Below are 8334 nucleotides of genomic sequence, written 5' to 3' on the forward strand. Positions count from 1 at the left end.
CATATAATATTTAATATTAGTTCACATAATCTTGTATCTTATAAGTTGTTAAGTTCTGCGGCTGAGAAAAAATATCGGTAAAATCGTCCTTTTTTCTGGATTAACACAATATTATATTGGACAGAAGATAATACATTCCGGAGATCTAAATGATCGAGATGTTGAGAAACGAATGTTAGATTATTGACACGAGCATCTCCTGATGGAACTTAACCTGAAGAAAACGATGTATCAAATTTTATGTACAAGTGATTTATGTAGTTTTATTAGGTTAATTATACTGTGCGAATAATATGTATTACAGTAGATAAGTATCGGTTATATATAAAAATATAGATCTTAAAATCCGTAAATCTGTTAATCCATAGATTCATTGATCACATATTTAGCATCATAGATCCTTGCTTCTATACGAATGTGTATAGCATCACAGCTTGATAAAAGAAAATAGATCCATGGATCTACAGGTTCACAGATCCATCGATCCACACATGCACAGGTTCATCTATATATTTGCAGATTTATAATAATTTCTTCATAATTCCTTAAACCTATTATTATTCGTAAGTTTTTGATTAATATCTTCATGATAGTCTTAAGTCTATTAAGCGCCTGTTTGTTAAAAATCAGAATTAAATCAATCATGTATCTTGAGATATAAATTTCCTAACATTTATTCGAATAATACAAGCATCTAGAAAGATGTCTGTAAAACGTCCTTTTTTAGACATCTTTAAGATTTTTTCAAAAAAGGCGTTTTTAAATATGTCGATTAAATATCTTACGACTCTTTGAAGTACGTCTTATTTATAACATCTTAAAGTTGTCTATTATACATTTTTCGGACGATGCAAGAGAGATGTTACTACAGTAATTATAGTAATTATTGTAACGTGATCTATTTAATTCCTCTGCGTATCGCGTGCCTAAAGTTTGGTGAAACTAAAGCTTTAGAAGAAATTGTAATTAGATCGCGGGTTCACTCGATGTAGCAAGCTTGACTTTCAACGAAAGCCACTGTACCAGATAACATTTTTTTCCTCCCCTTCACGCTTTCAATTTTTTCTTTTACGAATATTACGTCTGCGTGGTCGTCGAATAGCGGCCATTGACATCTGAAACACATCCGTGGTCTAATTATAATCTATATCGGTTGGCAGTAATAGGGATATAATAAATAAAATGGAGACGCCTATTTTTTTAATATTATATTTCGTTCCCTTTTCTCTCCTATTTTCGAGCGACGCGCCCAATGCAGCATGCATCTTTAACCTACAGTTATAATCTTGCGCATGCGCATCAGATATCCGGAATTAATATCCGCCCATGCGTAGAAATGATCTCAAAATAATCTTTAATAAGATGTATGTAAAAAGCTATTGCAGTCTTTGTAAGACTACTGATGTTATAAATTTTTGGATTTACGAATTTTAAATCTTTGAATTTATAAAATTTATAAATCAGCTAGCAAACTTTCAAGTTGATTCTTGAAATATCCTTGCATTCGAAGATTCTTGAATACTTATAGATAGCTAAATGCATAGATTCTTGAATAATCTTCCATGGGCATTCTAAAATTTGAAAAATATTACGGAATAAAAAACGTTAAAGGATAACAGAAAGAAAAGATAAAAGAAAGAGAAGAAAGTGGTAAAATGTCGAACTATATATACAAATATATGTAGTACTGAAAAAATATGCTAATATGCTACACGAGGATGGCTCCCCTACAGCACAAAGTTGCACAAAAGTTGCAGCAATGTTGCATGTTGCGGCAATATTGCAGAAATTTTGCAGCGATATTGCTGCAAATTTTGTACTTCATGGGTTACATATTATTTATTATTGCAATCAATTTGTTTTTAATTATTAAAGTATAAAATTTAGATGAATTATGTGCAGATAAGAAAGGCAAGATAAAAGAGAAAAAACGGAATATGTGAAATTTGATATATGTATACATAATAAAAAGAAAGAAAGAATGACAAGATAAATCTTTAACAATGTATGTACACATCAAATTCAAGCTGATTGTGTTTAAACTTAGTCAATCATTTGGATCAATGATCTGCTTTTTGAGATGCGCTTTTTGACTGAAACCGAGATCAAAAGACTTCTTTCTTTGCGATTCAAAATTTAGATATCTCGGTTATTCTGCATACCATTTATTATATAGAAACGCGATTAACAAGTTAACATTTATCATTCAAGTGTAAATGTTGAGAAAATGTTTTAAAAACATTATAAAAGCGAGATAAATACAAAAAAGGACCTTGTAATACGATTCATTACGTATACCAATACGCTAGATATATCCGCGTATTTACATATATCATATACTTACATATATGTACATCCATGTTGTAATTGAAGCTAAGCCGAATTTTAATATCCAAGCAATAGCGCTTTATATACAGCAGAAGAATGCATTACTTAATTAACAAAATATTTAATCAGATATCATTAGCAAATATGTTTAAAAAGATTGATATTATATGCGTATGTATTCTTGTTAGATACTGTTTGTTGTTGAATTATTGATAAGCTGTGTAGGATAAAGAGAGTGTTTAAGCAGTGTCTTATTACGTTATACATGTACATTGAGTAAAGCTTGTTTACGAACATGATAGATGTATGTAAAAATGTATAATGTTATTATAATTTCACATTTCGCTACTTCTTAGTGAAAATACATGAAGTATTTAGAGCGAAAATGTAAAGTTTATTTCATTAGAATACAATTTTGTATTCTACAAGTTATGAACTTAATTCATTCTCATTCTGAATGTTTCATATATACAGCATAGTGCGCTTTTCAAAATTATCATCTTAATTTACATCAGTATTATAATCTCCAGAGTAAAATAAATCAAACAAAAGGTAGACGGTTTCATGAGACACAAGTTGGATTAAAAGAACTTTTTCTCAACAAAAGACCATTCTGAGAACTAAACTTTTTTTTTCAAATAAAAACAATTTGTGCCTTCTTTGAAATAACGCAACTTTGTTTGAGCTATTTTTTCTAGAAACAATAATATTGAGATGATAAATTAAGGATAATTTTAATCCCTATTATATTATATATACATGGGTAAAAAATATTTATATAACCCATTCTTTTTGGGATAATTTTACAAAAAGAAGAAATATATTGCTATAATATATAATAAATGCTTTGTTTAATGTATTAGACAAATAAATAATGTATTCTAATAGACACTTGGCAATAAAATTTTTTTGCTTTTTATAAAATTATTCCAAATAATATGGAATTTGCAAATATTATTTTTACTCACTGCATATGGAATAATTACATCGATATAATACAATAAAAGTAAATTTCACATAATCAGTATTAATAAATTTCAATAAGATGAGTAATAATAAAGTAAAACTTTATGTACTGTAAATGTCAATCAATGCATAATCTTATATACACATACAATTAAATGCATACATTAAATTGAATATAGTACATTATATACAATGTCATATAATTTAATATTAATACTTAAGAATTAATAATTTAGTTATCAAATATTGGATGTGAAAGGGTTATAATCTTTGAGGTTCATTATTAACAATAAAGTAAAAGATTTAACTTTATTTATAAAATAATTGCGCATGTCACAAATATAAAATATATATTTAATGGAGGTCCTATGAGCATTAGTATATACGCGTTCAATTTTTATCGACTGGACGTCCACTGGACGTCCGTTTGTCATAACTTCGAACTACATTGAATATGAGCCATCCTATGTACATCCTGTGGATGCCCAAAATCGAACATATGATCGATGTCCATATTCATGGATATACGGACGTAAAATGGACATCTATAAAATGTCCTGCGCTATCTGAGTAATTAGTTAAGGTTTGTTTAGGATAATTTTATAGACAATTTTAAGATGTTATTTTAATCATTTATATCCGATTTTATATTCTACACTCTGCTTTCTAACATATTCTATTTGCTTTCACATTTTGAAAACTGTTCATGTACGAGAAAAATATTCGAACACATTAAAATTAAAAAAAAAAAAACAAATCTTGAGAGACAAACATCTAGGAAGAGCTTGCTATTATCTAGATAAAATTATCTAAATAAAGAAATTCTTTTATCTTCTTTTTATGTAGATTATTAGATTATTAGAATATATATTATCTCCATTTTTATAATATTATCTTAAAAATATTAGCAAATCATCGTTATCTAAGATATGTTTACGTGTAATTTATCTTATTTTTTATTAGATAATTTTTAGTCATCTAAGCGCAACACTGAGGAAGACTACTAGAGCTCGTACATGTTATTAAGAATAAGCATTTATCTGTAGTTTAGTTTGTCAAGGACATCATAATCCTTGCATATGCAGCTAATATTAAATATTAGAAGTTTATTTTTTCGTAATATAGACAATGATCTTCTATATACGATTGCACTTTAAAGCAGATTCTAGCGTTATTTAAACATATTGCGATATAATCTTGTTGTTGTTGATTAAAAAAAACTAACTGTATAATCTAGATATATCTAGATTTACTATAATTATACTGTCATCCTTGATGGCTGATAATTGTTAACAAGTTGCTATTGGGCGTTATGTGATTGATGCTACCTGTGTCATATAGGTATCATTAGTTTCTTTTATCAGTTTGATCAAATGTATCCTGTCACAAGTACCAATCCTCTGCATAAGCGATAATTTAAGGTAGAGAATGCAGTTGCAAAACTATCTTTAACAAACAAACAAACATATCTTTCCCTGATAACAAAAAGTCCAAAATCAAAACATACGATGTCTTAAAGTTGTCTTTTAGACGTCTTTAAGATGTTTTTTAAAATGTTTTTGAGACGTTTTATGTCTCGTTTTTGGACATGCGTGTTGTCTATTATATTTCTTGTATTTTTATTATCTTTATATTTGCATTACAGAGTCAATATATTCGAATTATTATTATTTGTTCTTTTTTTCGTATGATTGGTTACATTTTGATTAATACCTTTTTTTAAATAAGCTCTTTCTAAATTTCAAATATGATTTGAGAAAAGTTATTTCCTTTTTTTACAACTTTGATCGCTTACACTGAAAGTTAATTTCACCATTGTTCATCCCCTTTAAACAATATGACTTTTTCATCTAAAACATTTTTTAAAATAAAATTGTATGATATTTTTATATAATATTTTTTATTTTGACATATTTTAATATAAACTATTAAAATATCTTGTAAACTATTAATTTCTTAATAATCACATTTTAATATTTTTGTCATACTTTTTAATATTTTTCAGAATAATAAGATGAATAAATTGATGTAAAGAAAATACATAATTGTTTTTTGAAATAGTTATAAAATTTGCAATATGCAAGAAAAATAGGCATTAAAATACGTTTAAGCTAATAAACGTTACTTGATTTCAATAGTTTTTTTATAATAAGAAAACGTTTCTGACAGTTTAGAATGAAATTCAGATCGAAAACCCGCGATAGCATAAATCCTCCTCCTTTTTTATGTTATGTAAAAATATCCCACAATTTTACATCTCACAAAATTTCCACAAAAATGTTTATAAAAATTGCGAATTTACAACTCTTACAAGTTCTATCTGTTTCACTTTATACTTCAAATTATCTGGATGATAATTACGTTTTGACTCCTGCTCTGTGTGACATTCTTTTCAAGATGCAGATGTGTTATTGTAGACGGCGAAAGATTTAAACACAATTGGCTAATAAGACATACGATAGGTATGATTGTATAATGACATCATTATACTTGAAATGTGTTATGGAAAATAAATCGGATCTACAGAATTGTTCAAATTTATTTTATTACATAACAGCAGAAATAAAAGAAAATTATATCTCTCATTTCAGAAGATAAGATTTAATTAATTTTTTTTAATATTACTTTATGTAAAAATCTTCTACAATTGTAATAAGGATTTTCCCATCTAGAAAAAAAACTGCTCACGCGATAATAATAAATTGGTTTAGTGATCTTGTAATAGTCTGAATTAATAAATGTGTAATTTCACATTTCACGGAAGCAAGTCGTTTCCGTACGAGGTCGGGATACTTAAGTGCCGAGAAGTATGACGCTGATTCTTCCGTCTATTTCGCTCGAAATTCTCCGTCAGGACGGCAATGACATTAATGTCACATGACAAAATGGGCAGGATGTGGTCAATTCAGATCGGTCTCTGTGTGTGATTCACATTACACGCGCCTAGCTCGTCCCGGTGCGATCAAGGGAGTGGAGTGGACCACTAATCGAACAGTCGCTGCGAGCCGCGCACACGCCTGCCATGGTGGCTACTAAGGTCACATACACGTGAGCTGACCTTAGCCCCCAATTTGTTCGACGATTCAGTTGAGGAAATCGTATTCGTGGTTTTCTGAATCGCGTCGGATAGATGAACTATGGGAAATCAAATGGAGGGCAGACATCATTAACGAGCACAGCTATACTAAATCATTCGTAAATATTGATGCCATCTATTTATTTTATTACGGAAAATAAAATTAAAATAGATAAAAGAAGTATCAAACATATTACTTAAATGAATTATCCTCTTAATTAAAAATGAGATTGGCATGATATTATAATAAGGGTAATGTTTATATATATTTGGAATTGATACTAAAGATGAAAGCATTAAAAATGAAGAATGTAGAATTGTACAATTAAATAGACCTTAATATAAGAAATAATGACATCCACTGTTCCCGACTATTCCAATCAATTATTGCGACCACGATTAGCCGAACTGTAAATACTTACAGTATAAACAAACCCTATAAATTCCAATATGAATGTCCCCACGTATTTCAAATTAAATACGTTTTTTTTTAAGTATACTATGATGCCTTGCAATCGTCAAAATAAAAAAAATTTTGATATTTAACGAGCGTGTTGAGATAAAGGATTAAGGTTGATTAAATTCAATTAGCTTTAATAAAATTTTATTATGTGTGCTACATAATAAATTACTATTATTTTATTAATTATTCTGTTTATGTACAATTTATTTTTGACAAATTATTAGAGGAAAAGGTGGTATTATGGCACTCCATTTACTTTTTGTACAATAACTTGTTTAATAATCAATATTTGAATTTAAAACTTAACAATTACATTTGTCAAAATGTTATTCAATCGGTTCTCGATTCAAAGTTACAAAATATTTATTACTTAGGACATTATTTATAAAAAATATAGCAACACTGCATAATCGCTAAAGAAACAGAGGTAATATGGCTTTCCACAAAAATTAATTTAAAAAATTGGTTTTGCTTAAAAAAACAAGAATTATAAAATTAATAAAAAAGTAAAATATATATAGAAGAGTATATGTATTCAAATTATGCAAATGTATGTACACATAACTACTTCAGCATATAGACTCAGTACTAAAAATCTATATACATATAATGTAAACTGTATGTAGATTGTAGTGGAGTTATAATCGATTTATGGAATAAATATTTTAATATGAAAACTTCGGAAAAGAGACCGTCAGTAATCAACACGTTTAGAGAGCACACATTAGCAAAATGTCATACTACTGTTTTATTTTGCATAACTCGAAATATATACAGCCAAATAAAATGTTAAATAACAAAGAACACACTCAAACATACATATACTAGTGTGATAATACGTTCAAGTTTAAAAAGAATAGGGAAATATGCATAATTAAAATGCTAAAGTATATCTTAAAAATGTTTCAAAATATTTGAACATAAAAATATATTATAGCAAATGTTGACTATTGTATATTGGCATATTAGCATCGTGCTGAAACAACGAGCTACTAAGCAAATAATTCCACAAGTAATTGCTAAAATTTGCCACTTAATAGCAGAGTTATTAAGAGGAGCCATATCCTTAGCAGAACAACAAGTCATTATCAAAATGATGTCAAAATGACTCCAAAATGATCATTAAAAGTAATTTTTCAATCATTTCCAATTCATTTAAATGTCATTTTGACGTTATTGTGACTTGGTTCTGCTTGGGATTAGATCTATATGCCATAATACCACCTTCTCCTCCTCTATTAATATATATCCAAATTTTATAAAAATATATCATATTACGAGATATGTTAGAGAAAAAAAAAGATTAACTATTTATTATATACGTATATATAAAAATTAATTATATATATATGATGTCCCGAGATTCATAAAAATACTATAGTAAAAAAATTCTCAAAAAATTAAATAAAAAAATTATTTGCAAATTTTTATTTTAAGCAATAATTTTTTAGATAATAAGGACTACGTTTAGGTAGTCATGTGAGTATTATTAGTAAACATG

Source organism: Trachymyrmex septentrionalis, unplaced genomic scaffold, assembly GCF_001594115.1.
Source record: "Trachymyrmex septentrionalis isolate Tsep2-gDNA-1 unplaced genomic scaffold, Tsep1.0 scaffold330, whole genome shotgun sequence".
Classification (NCBI taxonomy): Eukaryota; Metazoa; Arthropoda; class Insecta; order Hymenoptera; family Formicidae; genus Trachymyrmex; species Trachymyrmex septentrionalis.